At 43.7% G+C, this 15,272-nt stretch overlaps 1 long non-coding RNA gene across 1 annotated transcript; it reads left to right on the forward strand.

The window, feature by feature from the left end:
* Nucleotides 1-13: 13 nt before the first annotated feature.
* Nucleotides 14-14,842, forward strand: LOC115103934 (uncharacterized). The gene is made up of 3 exons (XR_003859674.2): nt 14-442; nt 4,779-4,896; nt 14,515-14,842. It is a non-coding gene; the product is annotated as an uncharacterized LOC115103934 (long non-coding RNA).
* Nucleotides 14,843-15,272: the final 430 nt, after the last annotated feature.

Below are 15,272 nucleotides of genomic sequence, written 5' to 3' on the forward strand. Positions count from 1 at the left end.
CGGAACATTTAAGCTTTTTAGACCTTTTCGGTATACTAGTCACTGTGTTTTAAATACACTTTTATCATATCTAGTAGTTACCTCGTGAATTTCATATTAAATCAGCAAGCTGGCTGACACCTATATGTTATCTTCAATCTAGATTAGCACTAGCCTAGTCGCTAATGATAGCTAGCTAACATCCCCGACCATGAGCTCACTGAGCTACTCCCCCCTTCCTAAAGAAAAGGACAGAGACAGACGCTCTCGTGAAAAAGGAGAAGGAAGAGGAGGCTGTCCCAGTAAAAACCTTTTTTGAGGAAGTAACAATGAAAGAAGAGGAAGCTTTCAGAGTGAAAGAGGAGGAAGAGAATGAGGAGGATTGCAGTGGTTGGCGTGAAAGAGGAGGAGGGTGAGATGACTTTCTCATTGAAAGAAGAGCGGACTGGAGATCTTAACACCAGTGAGTACAGTATTAAAATGGGCAGAGACTTAAACTGATGTGTGATTTTACAGTGGCATCCCACTGAAGTTCTACACTTTAATATGTTGTTCTGTACTGTAGGAATAGTTAAATCTACACTCTTTAAGATGTTTAGACTATACCATCAAAGAGCGCTACCAACAAAATATTAACAATGGATCAAATGCATTCTATGCCTTTGATGTAAATATTGTAGTTAGTGATGCAATATTGTATTTAGATATGACATTTTTGGACGATACCTAGTTGCCTAGTTAAATAACGGTTACATACACAGGCCACATTGACCAAAAAGTTCTTTTGTTGGCATTTACGTATGTCCCCATTACCAGTAAAACATCATCAAAACCTATTTCTTTCATTTACTTGCTGTGCTGTTTCGTTGTTCATTCATTCAGTCGTTTCATTCTCAACCAGGATTTCATCATACATGTCAAGCGGTTAAGTTTCAGCTCTGTCTGTCCCTGGACTCTCTTCCTCGCTGCGCACTGTCACTGTGTACGTTTCCATCTTATCCAGCTGTGTATGTAACATTTCACGTAAACCCTGTTTCTTGTCTGCATCGATGTAGCGGTGGTAGTACATAGCTTCGGGCATGGTGGCGACATAGTAAAGAGAGAATGCCACCAAATCACTTGTTCACAGCCTGTGTCGGCAGTTTTGTTGAGCAGGCGCTTCAATGCAATGACAGAGGGTATCACGCGTGCTGCAGGCGCAATGGAGCTTATTTCTCGAGTCAGTTGTTCGAATGGAGCTAGCTAGTGTGTTCATGTTTCCAAGTTTCAAACCTGTTCTCAAATGCCATTGAAATGGCAGCAGCGATATGACAACCAGCACATTAATGATCATGCAATACGACTTTCCTCAGTATGAAATCCTCGACGACCCACTGTGCTGTCAGACTCAGCATGCTCATGGGGCTGATATCGCTGTTCCAAATGTCAGCCGTGAAGCTAATAGCAGTGACGCGATGACTGTAACTCCGGAAGGGCAAAATCTGAAAAATAGCACACTTGGTAGTGTGCTTGACCAGTTGGCGAAAGCCAACAATTACCCACAACAGAGAACAGTTGATTGTCAAGGGCAATTAATTCAATTATGTTTCAATAACACGTTACCTCATTTTGTTTAACTGTTGGCCCCAGCCTCGAACTCAGGTCCTGTATGTATCTAACTGACCCGCCCTGCCCATTCATCGCATTTACCCGTTGTTGTCTTAGCTCTCCTGATCAACACCTGTGATTGCTTTATGCCTCTCTCTAATGTCAATATGCCTTGTTTACTGCTGTCTTGGCTAGTCTTTACTGTTTTATTTCACTGTAGTCCCGCTCAAAATGCCTTAGATAGCTCTTTCGTCCCACCCCACACACATGAGGAGACATCACCTTGCTTAACTTGTCCCTCCAGAGACGAAACCTCTCATCATCTAGGTTCTCTCCACTGTACTCACATCCTACCATACCCTTGTCTGTACATTATGCCTAGAATCTATTCTACCACACCCAGAAATCTGCTCCTTTTATTCTCTGTCCCCAACGCACTAGACGGCCAGTTCTTATAGCTGTTAGCCATACCCTTATCCCACTCCTCCTCTGTTCCCCTGGTGATGTAGAGGTTAACCCAGGCCCTGTAGCCCCCAGTTCCACTACTATTCCCCAGGTGCTATCTTTTTTTGACTTCTGTAACCATAAAAGCCTTGGTTTCATGCATGTTAACATCAGAAGCCTCCTCCCTAAGTTTGCTTTATTCACTACTTTAGCACACTCCCCCAACCCTAATGTTTGAGCCGTGTCTGAATCCTGGCTTAGGAAGGCCACCAAAAAAAAATCTGAAATTTCTCCTTCACCCAAATCCAGATAGCTGATGTTCTGAAAGAGCTGCAAAATCTGGACTCCTACAAATCAGCTGGGCTAGACAATCTCTTTCTAAAATTATCCGCCGCAATGTTGCAACCCCTATTACTAGCCTATTCAACCTCTCTTTCGTATCGTCTGAGATCCGTAAAGATTGGAAAGACGCGGTCATCGCCCTCTTCAAAGGAGGTGACACTCTAGACCCAAACTCTTACAGACCTACATTTATCCTACACTGCCTTTCTAAAGACTTCGAAAGCCAAGTTAACAAACAGACCATTTCGAATCCCACCGTACCTTCTCCGCTATGCAATCTGGTTTCAGAGCTGGTCATGGGTGCACCTCAGCCACGCTCAAGGTCCTAAATGATATCATAACCGCCATCAATAAAATACAATACTGTGTAGCCGTATTCATCGACCTGGCCAAGGCCTTCGACTCTGTCAAAATCACGGCATTCTTATCGGCAGACTCAAAAGCCTTGGTTTCACAAATGACTGCCTCGCCTGGTTCACCAACTACTTCTCAGATAGAGTTCAGTGTGTCAAATCGGAGGGCCTGTTGTCCGGACCTCTGGCAGTCTCTATGGGGGTGCCATAGGGTTCAATTCTCGGGCCGACTCTCTTCTCTGTATACATCAATGATGTCGCTCTTGCTGATGATGATTCTTTGATCCACCTCTACGCAGACAACACCATTCTGTATACTTCTGCCCCTTCTTTGGACACTGTGTTAAAACCTCCAGATGAGCTTCAACACCATACAACACTCCTTCCGTGGCCTCCAACTGCTCTTAAATGCAAGTAAAACTAAATGTATGCTCTTCAACCGATCGCTGCCCACACCCGCCCGCCCGTCTAGCATCACTACTCTAGATGGTTCTGACTTAGAATATGTGAACTACAAATACCTAGGTGTCTGGTTAGACTGTAAACTCTCCTTCCAGACTCACATTAAGCATCTCCAATCCAAAATTAAATCTAGAATTGGCTTCCTATTTTGCAACAAAGCATCCTTCACTCATGCTGCCAAACATACCCTCGTAAAACGGACTATCCTACCGATCCTTGACTTTGGTGATGTCATTTACAAAATAGCCTCCAACACTCTACTCAACAAATTGGGTGCACTCTATCACAGTGCCATCCGTTTTGTCACCAAAGCCCCATATACTACCCATCACTGCGACCTGTACGCTCTCGTTGGCTGGCCCTCGCTTCATATTCGTCGCCAAACCCACTGGCTCCAGGTCATCTATAATCTTTGCTACGCAAAGCCCCACCTTATCTCAGCTCACTGGTCACCATAGCTGCACCCACCCGTAGCACGCGATCCAGAAGGTATCTTTCACTGGTCACCCCCAAAGCCAACTCCTCCTTTGGCCGCCTTTCCTTCTGCCAATGACTGGAACAAATTGCGAAAGTCATTGAAGCTGGAGGCTTATATCATCCTCACTAACGTTAAGCATCAGCTGTCAGAGCAGCTTACCGATCATTGCACCTGTACATAGCCCATCTGTTAATAGCCCACCCAACTACCTCATCCCCATATTATTATTATTTTTTCTCCTTTGCACCCCAGTATCTCTACTTGCACATTCATTTTCTGCACATCTATCACTCCAGTGTTTAATTGTTAAATTGTAATTATTTTGCCACTATGGCATATTTATTGCCTTACTTCCCTAATCTTACTACATTTGCAGACACTGTATATAGACTTTTCTATTGAGTTATTGACTGTACATTTGTTTATCCCATGTGTAACTCTGTGTTGTTTGTGTCGCACTGCTTTGCTCTATCTTGGCCAAGTCGCAGTTGTAAATGAGAACTTGTTCTCAACTGGCCTACCTGGTTAAATAAAGGTAAAATACAAAATTGTCATTAATGGATTTCACCTTTGAGTTGTCTCGCGGAAATGTTCTTACTCTTTTAAGTGACTGCTCGACATGTTGACTGCTCGATCCACACAGCAGACATAGGGGGCTAGGTTAGGAATGCTGTGTTGCACGTGTAGCGCACATTTTTATGTGGTGTCATTACGTCATGTACCTAGGTTATATAGGTATGCACATCAGATTTGACATCGGTTTTGCACATCGGTGTTAAACTAGACATCGGGCCGATGTTGGCATTTTTAGCTAATATCTTCCGATTCCGATATGTTCACCGATATATCGTGCATCCCTAATTGTAGTTCTCAATATCCATTTCTGCTCAGCCTAAATACATGACATTTCATGAGAGAACAATTAGATTTGAAGCTCTACATCATTTGTTTTTTCATTCTGAATTGTGTTGATGGCCACCAAGTAAAAAAAAAAAAGAAGATGAGACTAAATGTTCTGAAAAGACAGGTTATTAAGGGATCTGATTTGGATTGAACCTAATAGGATGTTGGATTTATCATGTGGAGGTTTCATTTAGGTCTCTCTGTTTAACTGAATACTCTGTTTTTGGCAGGAGAGAGACCAGACTCTCGCTCTGAGAGTGGGAAGAGTCCTTCAGAGGAACCAGACCTAGAGAAGCCCAAACCAGCCAGACCACATCAATGCTCCCACTGTGGAAATAGTTTTACTTGGTTAGTGGATCTGAAAAGGCATAAGCGTATACACACAGGAGAAAACCTTTACCACTGCTCTCAGTGTGAAAAGAGATTTTCAACATCAGTCATTACAATTGTACCAGAGAGTATACACAGGTGCAAAACCTTACCACTGCTCTGAGTGTGGGATGAAGTTTGTGCTGCCAGGTAATTTGAAATGACACCAATTGGCACACACGGGAAAGAAGTATTACAGCTGTGATCAATGTGGGAAGAGTTTTACTACCTTCAACTCCCTGATAAACCATCAGCAAATACACACTGGAGAGAAGCCTTACCACTGCTCTGTCTGTTGGAAGAGTTTTAATCAACAATGCAACCTGAAATCACACCAGCGGAGAGACTCAGGACAGAAGCTTCATCACTGCTCAAATTGTGGAATGAGTTTTACTACTTCTAGGGAATAAAAACAATGCACCAGCGAACACACACACAGGAGAGAAACCTTACAGCTGCTCTGACTGGGAAGAGTTTTGCTAAATTAGATGGACTGATGGTACACCAGGGAATAACAGAGCAGAGAAACCTTTTAGCTGTGATCAATGTGGGAAGACATTCACTCAGTCAGCACATCAGGCTCTACACAAGAGAATACACACAGGGGAAAGCTTTATCGTTGCTCAGACTGTGGGATGAGCTTTACTAACTCAAGCCACCTGGCAGCACATCAGAGAATACATACAGGAGAGAAGCCTTATGGCTGTGATGAATGTGGGAAGAGTTTTGTTTTGTTAATTCAGGATCTCTGATTAAACACAAGCAAACCCACACTGGAGAGAGGCCTTTCCATTGCTTTGAATGTGGGAATTGTTTCGTTAGGTTGGAATATTTAAAATTGCACCAAAGAGTACACACATGAGAGAAGCCATACTACTGCTCTGACTGTGGGATGAGTTTTACTCTGGAAAGCAACTTAAACAGCCACCAGTAAACACACGGGAGAGAAGCCGTACCCTGCTCTGACTGTGGGGTGCGCTTTACTTTCTCAAAAACCCTGACCATACACCAGAGGACACACGAGGGAGAGAAGCCATATCACTGTTCTGACTGCGGGAAGCACTAGTATTGATTTAGAGCCCTAATAAAACAAGGTAGATTGGTCCTACTACTGCTCAAATGTCCCAAAAATTATCTGAAATGTGGCGGTACACAACATCTGTTGTTTTATATTTATTTAACCTTGATTTTTACAGGGAGTCAATGTCTATACCGAGGTCTCTTTTCCAGATGAGCCCTTTATAGCACGACAATACACATAGAAATACAAATAACTACACATTCATATACACAATAAAATACACGCCAAAATAAAAATAAAATACATTCTTCAGTAACAAGGCCCCCTAACAACCACATTCCACATTAAAAGGTGCAAGGAAATTAAAAGCTGATTTACCTAACTCTGGACACTAAAGGAGTCACCAGAGTTAACCAACCCTGTGAACGGGTTTGATAACTTGTCATTTTTATTCCTAACCTTTGATGTTTTTTAGTAGGACCAAGCTACCCTGTTTGGGGCGGCAGGGTAGCCTAGTGGTTAGAGCGTTGGACTAGTAACCGGAAGGTTGAGAGTTCAAATCCCCGAGCTGACAAGGTACAAATCTGTCATTCTGCCCCTGAACAGGCAGTTAACCCACTGTTTCTAGGCCGTCATTGAATATAAGAATTTGTTCTTAACTGACTTGCCTAGTTAAATAAAGGTAAAAGAGAACAGGGAGGAGGCTAAAAAGTTGTCTGTGTCGTTTTCATATCACTTTTACAGTAGCCTATCACACAATGTCTGTGTGGAATGCAAATGAATGATAGGCTACACTTGGTATTGGTCCTACAACATACAAAATGTAAACAAATGTAGGCCTATATGGTACACAATAACGTAACGTTATGACTATAACTACTGTTCCCTGAAGGAGGGAAACGAGGTACAACATACTATGGGGGAGTCACACTCTCGCAACTTCGGTTGAAAGATATACAATCATGCCTGACAAGGCCAATGAAATCTGGGATATGGGATATGCTTAACACCCCGGCAGAACCTACAATGTAAGCTAGATGCCCTCAATCTCACTCAAATCATCAAGGAACCCACCAGGTACAACCCTAACTCTGTAAACAAGGGCACCCTCATAGACGTCATCCTGACCAACTGGCCCTCCAAATACACCTCCGCTGTCTTCAACCAGGATCTCAGCGATCACTGCCTCATTGCCTGTATCCGCCACGGAGCCGCAGTCAAACGACCACCCCTCATCACTGTCAAACGCTCCCTAAAACACTTCTGTGAGCAGGCCTTTCTAATCGACCTGGCCCGGGTATCCTGGAATGACATTGACCTCATCCCGTCAGTTGAGGATGCCTGGTCATTCTTTAAAAGTAACTTCCTCACCATTTTAGATAAGCATGCTCCGTTCAAAAAATGCAGAACCAAGAACAGATACAGCCCTTGGTTCACTCCAGACCTGACTGCCCTCGACCAGCACAAAAACATCCTGTGGCGGACTGCAATAGCATCGAATAACCCCCGTGATATGCAACTGTTCAGGGAAGTCAGGAACCAATACACGCAGTCAGTCAGGAAAGCTAAGGCCAGCTTCTTCAGGCAGAAGTTTGCATCCTGTAGCTCCAACTCCAAAAGTTCTGGGACACTGTGAAGTCCATGGAGAACAAGAGCACCTCCTCCCAGCTGCCCACTGCACTGAGGCTAGGTAACACGGTCTCCACCGATAAATCCATGATTATCGAAAGCTTCAATAAGCACTTCTCAACGGCTGGCCATGCCTTCCGCCTGGCTACTCCAACCTCGGCCAACAGCTCTGCCCCCCCCAGCTCCTCGCCCAAGCCTCTCCAGGTTCTCCTTTACCCAAATCCAGATAGCAGATGTTCTGAAAGAGCTGCAAAACCTAGACCCGTACAAATCAGCTGGGCTTGACAATCTGGACCCTCTATTTCTGAAACTATCTGCCGCCATTGTCGCAACCCCTATTACCAGCCTGTTCAACCTCTCTTTCATATCGTCTGAGATCCCCAAGGATTGGAAAGCTGCCGCAGTCATCCCCCTCTTCAAAGGGGGAGACACCCTGGACCCAAACTGCTATAGACCTATATCCATCCTGCCCTGCCTATCTAAGGTCTTCGAAAGCTAAGTCAACAAACAGGTCACTGACCATCTCGAATCCCACCGTACCTTCTCCGCTGTGCAATCTGGTTTCCGAGCCGGTCACGGGTGCACCTCAGCCACGCTCAAGGTACTAAACGATATCATAACCGCCATCGATAAAAGACAGTACTGTGCAGCCGTCTTCATCGACCTCGCCAAGGCTTTCGACTCTGTCAATCACCATATTCTTATCGGCAGACTCAATAGCCTCGGTTTTTCGGATGACTGCCTTGCCTGGTTCACCAATTACTTTGCAGACAAAGTTCAGTGTGTCAAATCGGAGGGCATGCTGTCCGGTCCTCTGGCAGTCTCTATGGGGGTGCCACAGGGTTCAATTCTCGGGCCGACTCTTTTCTCTGTATATATCAATGATGTTGATCTTGCTGCGGGCGATTCCCTGATCCACCTCTACGCAGACGACACCATTATATATACTTTCGGCCCGTCATTGGACACTGTGCTATCTAACCTCCAAACGAGCTTCAATGCCATACAGCACTCCTTCCGTGGCCTCCAACTGCTCTTAAACGCGAGTAAAACCAAATGCATGCTTTTCAACCGATCGCTGCCTGCACCCGCATGCCCGACTAGCATCACCACCCTGGATGGTTCCGACCTTGAATATGTGGACATCTATAAGTACCTAGGTGTCTGGCTAGACTGCAAACTCTCCTTCCAGACTCACATCAAACATCTCCAATCGAAAATCAAATCAAGAGTCGGCTTTCTATTCCGCAACAAAGCCTCCTTCACTCACGCCGCCAAGCTCACCCTAGTAAAACTGACTATCCTACCGATCCTCGACTTCGGCGATGTCATCTACAAAATGGCTTCCAACACTCTACTCAGCAAACTGGATGCAGTCTATCACAGTGCCATCCGTTTTGTCACCAAAGCACCTTATACCACCCACCACTGCGACTTGTATGCTCTAGTCGGCTGGCCCTCGCTACATATTCGTCGCCAGACCCACTGGCTCCAGGTCATCTACAAGTCCATGCTAGGTATAGCTCCGCCTTATCTCAGTTCACTGGTCATGATGGCAACACCCATCCGTAGCACGCGCACCAGCAGGTGTATCTCACTGATCATCCCTAAAGCCAACACCTCATTTGGCCGCCTTTCGTTCCAGTACTCTGCTGCCTGTGACTGGAACGAACTGCAAAAATCGCTGAAGTTGGAGACTTTTATCTCCCTCACCAACTTCAAACATCAGCTATCCGAGCAGCTAACCGATCGCTGCAGCTGTACATAGTCTATTGGTAAATAGCCCACCCATTTTCACCTACCTCATTCCCATACTGTTTTTATACTGTTTTTTATTTATTTACTTTTCTGCTCTTTTGCACACCAATATCTCTACCTGTACATGACCATCTGATCATTTATCACTCCAGTGTTAATCCGCAAAATTGTATTATTCGCCTACCTCCTCATGCCTTTTGCACACATTGTATATAGACTGCCCATTTTTTTCTACTGTGTTATTGACTTGTTAATTGTTTACTCAATGTGTAACTCTGTGTTGTCTGTTCACACTGCTATGCTTTATCTTGGCCAGGTCGCAGTTGCAAATGAGAACTTGTTCTCAACTAGCCTACCTGGTTAAATAAAGGTGAAATAAAAAAATAAAATAAAAAATCTGCGCCTTGCTGGAAGTCCCACCTTCCACAGATAAGCGTGAGGCTCGGCATCATTAAAAATAGTCCCAGGGGAAAATGTTTTATCATGGTTACGCTACCAACCAGTCACAGGTACTGGCGAGAAAGCGCCTTGAATCCCAGGAATGAGCCATCTATGGGGGAGGGGCGCCACCTCAAGAACAGACACCCAATTTATTACTCTCACCCTGGGGAGATTGATATAACGTTACACCTTAAACGGTGAATACTGTGGAACACAGGGTAACAGAGGGAGCAGCATAGCCTGTACGAAGCCCGGCCCCTTTACAGGCACAGGGGGCAATTGCTGATGTAGTACCCATAATGTTTCACTTACTGAAAGTTAAGCATGCTAGCCTGGATATTTTTTAGTCTACACTAGGTTAGTTAGCCTTTTTGACCACAGCACGGTCCGTTTAGAATATACAAGCGACTTGACGCTACGTATACTAAGCAAGAGAGCTACCCCAGCAACTACACTGTGGGGAGAAATAGCTAGTAATAGCTAACTCGCCTCGTTGAGTAGCCAACATGGTTAGCACTCTACACGGAGCTTGTTTAGCTAGTCCGGTTTCAAACGTACACATAGGACTTGATCACCGAGGTCGGATTCTTCATCAACAAGTCTGGGAAGAGAGTCAAGTTGTGCTTGACCGAGGCAGGCACAGTTGGCGGGGGGTATCCACTGAACCTGGCCACCCTTACTCTTTCCTGTAGCCTACCATAATCGGTGACAAAGCTCATAAGAGCAGGGTTGGGCGCAGGCAGCCACCACATAGCCAGGCAGACAAGACATTTGCTCCCACCACCATATCCATCTCCGCTTCCTGCTCCGCCGAGGATCCGGGAAAGGAAAGTCGCCATCAGTAATTCCAAGCTTCCTTAAGAATGCTTACACGTCTTTCCAGGGAGTTTGTACGCAGTACGTGGCAATGCACACACAGACTGGTTCGAGCCGCCTGAGCGTGCTCCATGCCTAGACAAACTACACATAGCTAGTGAGTATCTTTCAGAGAAATGCTATAACTGCATGATCTCGACCCTGAACTCGGGTTAGCCATCGTCGTCTTGTTCGTTTTCTTAGCCATCCTACTCATTGCACCAGCAAATTGAAGAATAACTAGTTGTTCATGATTAGAAGGACTATGAGAAAAGTACAAACTTCAGCACACAACGTCCACTGGGTGAGCACACTCTACCACTAACTTACAGGACAGTTTAGGTTGGTGCAATGTAAAACAGTCTCGTTTTCCAATTATTTGTTTTATTAGCGTGTATTGTTCCTTTTCACACCTAGGTGAATAGCGGAATAATTGAAGGAATGTATCCGAGCCTCACACATCATCTGTGGAAGACGGGACTGCCAGCATGATTGTATATCCTTCAACTGAAGTCGCGAGAGTGCAACTCCCCCATAGTACACTACATGACCAAAAGTATGTGGACACCTGCTCTTCGAACATCTCATTCCAAAATCATGGGCATTGATTTGGAGTTGGTCCCCCATTTGCTGATATAGCCGCCTCCACTCTTCTGGGAAGGCTTTCCACTAAGTGTTGGAACATTGATGCGGGCAAAAAGGTGTTTGATGGGGTTGAGGCCAGGGCTCTGTGCAGGCCAGTCAAGTTCTTCCACACAAATCTCAACAAATCATTTCTGTATGGACCTGGCTTTGTGCATGGGGGCATTGTCATGCTGAAACAGGAAAGGGCTTTCCCCAAACTGTTGCCACAAAGTTGGAAGCACAGAATCGTCTAGAATGTCATTGTATGCTGTATTGTTAAGAATAGTATATCTATCAACAGCAATTAGAGCTGTAAAAACAATATATGTATAGAATATGTATAATATTCTATATGCCGGCTTGTTTGTAGGTTTTGACTGGGTTTATACACAACAAACGTACCTCCTGCAATCATGTGTTGGGGCGGAAGGTAGCCTAGTGGTTAGAGCGTTGGACTAGTAACCGGAAGGTTGCAAGATTGAATCCCCGAGCTGACAAGGTAAAAAAACTGTCATTCTGCCACTGAACAAGGCAGTTAACCCACTGTTCCTAGGCCGTCATTGAAAATAAGAATTTGTTCTTAACTGACTTGCCTAGTAAAATAAATTCAAAGCTGTCCCATAATTCAGGGATATCTGAGCTGGGTATTTTATAGATTATAGTGCTCAATGTACTGCACACATTTTTACAATGTCGTTTTATCATAAAATATGCTGAACTCAGACGCTATTCATATACTGAAGATAAACCTGTTCTAAACCTGCTCTATTATTTAATACGTGCTGTTTCAAAACCTGCAGGGTAGCTAGTCCTGACACCTCTAATACGCTTAGTTGGCTTTTATGGTATCTTAAAAAATGCCAAATGGAACATCTCTAATGGTAAAATATGTATAAATATGCTCTCTGGCTTCCACAGACTTGAATGGTACAGAGTTGACTGCTTTGCGCACAATTCTTGCAGCACTCACATGATCTGTTGTGTGTTAGAGGACAATTCCAGACAGTACTCCTATGGCTCTGATGTCACAGAGGCAGCCAACTTTTCCATTGACTTCCATAATTGCATGAGCAAATATGCCTTTCGTACAAGATCATCGACCTTCTATGTGCCACACCACAGGTCTGTAGACTGCACACTTGTACACTGTTCTGAAGAAAGTATTGGAAGAACCTTTTATAGTACCTGCAGGAGAATATCATTTATTTTATAATAGTTATAAATATTTCATAACTAACTGAACTGAAAAAAAAACTTCATAACTAATTTAACTGAAATTGTAATTGTGTCCTCGGATTTGGCACTAGACCTGAAGGAGAATATTAAAAGTATAAACGTAGATTCAAGTATTCACGTTGCGTAAATATTTCTGTTGACTTTTGGATTTGCCCTCCGGTTCAGGTGAAGCACACCGTGACTGTAAAAGTGGGACAGACTGTGTAAGAACGAAGCCAATGTAAACTTGGCTGATTGCAGCCTGCAGAATTCTCTGAATCTCAGGGTAATATATAAACAGGGGCACAACTTTCACTGAGGACGGGGGAACATGCGGACGCCTGGATAAAAATAACAGTAAATAGTTAGCCTACAGTAAACAGTACCAGTCAAAAGTTTGGACACACCTATTCATTCAAGCGTTTTTCTTTGTTTACTATTTTCTACACTGTAGAATAATAGTGAAGACATCAAAACTATGAAATAACACATATGAAATCACGTAGTAACCAAAAATGTGTTAATTAAGCAAATCAAAATATATTTTACATTTTAGATTCTTCCTTTGCCTTGATGACAGCTTTACACATTCTTCTCATTCTCTCAACCAGCTTCATGAGGAATGCTTTTCCAACAGTCTTGAAGGAGTTCCCACTTATGCTGAGCACTTGTTGGTTGCTTTTCCTTCACTCTGCGGTCCAACTCATCCCAAACTATCTCAATTGGGTTGAGGTCGGTTGATTGTGGAGGACAGGTCAATGTGATGCAGCACTCCATCACTCTCCTTGATCAAATAGCCCTTGCACAGCCCGGAAGTCTGTTTTGGGTCATAGTCCTGTTGAAAAACAAAGGATAGTCCTACTAAGCGCAAACCAGATGGGATGGTGTATTGCTGCAGAATGCTGTGGTAGCCATGCTGGTTAAGTGCCTTGAATTCTAAATAAATCACAGTGTCACCAGCAAAGCACCTCCACACCATCACACCTCCTCCATGCTTCACGGTGGGAACCACACATGCGTAGATCATTCATTCACCTACTCTGCTTCTCACAAAGACACTGTGGTTGGAACCAAAAGTCTCAAATTTGGACAAAGGACAGATTTCCACCAGTCTCATGTCCATTGCTTGTGTTTCTTGGACCAAGAGAGTCTCTTCTTCTTATTGGTGTCCTTTAGTAGTGGTTTCTTTGCAGCAATTTGACCATGAAGGCCTGATTCATGCAGTCTCCTCTGAACAATTGATGTTGAGATGTGTCTGTTACTTGAACTCTGTGAAGCATTTATTTGGGCTGCAATCTGAGGTGCAGTTAACGCTAATGAATGTATCCTCTGCAGCAGAGGTAACTCTGGGTCTTCATTTCCTGTGGCGATCCTCATGAGAGCTAGTTTCAGCATAGTGATTGATGGTTTTTGCGACTGTGCTTGAAGAAACTTTCAAAGCTCTTGAAATGTTCCGTATTGACTGACCTTCACGTCTTAAAGTAATGATGGGCTGTTTGCTTATTTGAGCTGTTCTTGCCATAATATGTACTTGGAATTTTACCAAATAGGGCTATCTTCTGTATACCACCCCTACCTTGACACAACTGATTGTCTCAAACGCATTAAGAAGGAAAGAAATTCCACAATGAACTTTTAACAAGGCACACCTGTTAATTGAAATGTATTCCAGGTTAAGATTACTACCTCATTAAGATTTGTTTAACATTTTTTGTTTACTACATGATTCCATGTGTTATTTCATAGTTTTGATCTCTTCACTATTACTCTACAATGTAGAAAATCGTAAAAATAAAGAAAAACATTTGAATGAGTAGGTGTGTCCAAACTTTTGACAGGTACGGTATATTAATAAGATTACTTGAGCTCTTGTTATATACACAGTATTGGCCAGTTTCCCAGACCCAGATTATGCCTAGTCCTGGACTAAAAAGCATTTTCAGGGAGATTCTACTTTGAGCATGCTTTTTGGTCCAGGAATAGGTTCATCCGGGCCAGGGAAACTGGCCCTTAAATATTGAAGTATCTGATTATGTCTGTCTCTCTCTTTTCAGACTATGACCTGCCATTTTGTCGTGCTTGAGGTCCCACATTCTGTCTTTCCAACTCCAAGCTACCTTCTGGTGGACCAGTGTAATTGACATGGACTTGGAATTTAAGTTTGTCAAAGCATTCTGGAATGAACTAACCCCGCTATTGCATCACCATACATCTACAACTCCTTAAAAGCATTTTGTCAACACAAACACAATATTTGGAGCTTGACATTTAAACTTTGATTTTACAGTCTTTGAAGTCCTTTAGTATGTTTTACCTGTTCTTTGGTCACCACGGTCAAGTTCTACTGATTAATTAAGAGCTTAATAAATTACTTTAAAAGGGGAGTTTTGGTGTTTAACTTGATTTAATACATTTTTAATTTGTCAAACTTAGTAGTAGGAACACATGGGTATTGTCACGAGTGGCGCTCGGCGGTCGTCATCACCGGCCTATTAGCTGCCACTGATTGTCTTTCCTCCCCCTCCTTGTATGTTTATTGGTAGCACCTGTTTAGGTATGATTAGTTTGTCTTTATTAGACAGCCGGCCCGCCTGGTTGTTGTGCGGGATTATTTCAGTGTAACATTCGGCTCTGTTGTAGAGGTACGTGTTAGTGCCTGGTCGTGACTTTTCCGTTGTACATTTTCGTTCCCTGTGTTTGGGGTCGTTACTATTGTGAGTACCCTGTGGTGCGTTGGTGCAATTAAAGACACAGCATTGCACTCTCTGTCTCCTGCGTCTGACTCCACACCCACGACACCCGCAGCATTACA

Source organism: Oncorhynchus nerka, linkage group LG21 (genome assembly GCF_034236695.1).
Source record: "Oncorhynchus nerka isolate Pitt River linkage group LG21, Oner_Uvic_2.0, whole genome shotgun sequence".
Lineage (NCBI taxonomy): Eukaryota > Metazoa > Chordata > Actinopteri > Salmoniformes > Salmonidae > Oncorhynchus > Oncorhynchus nerka.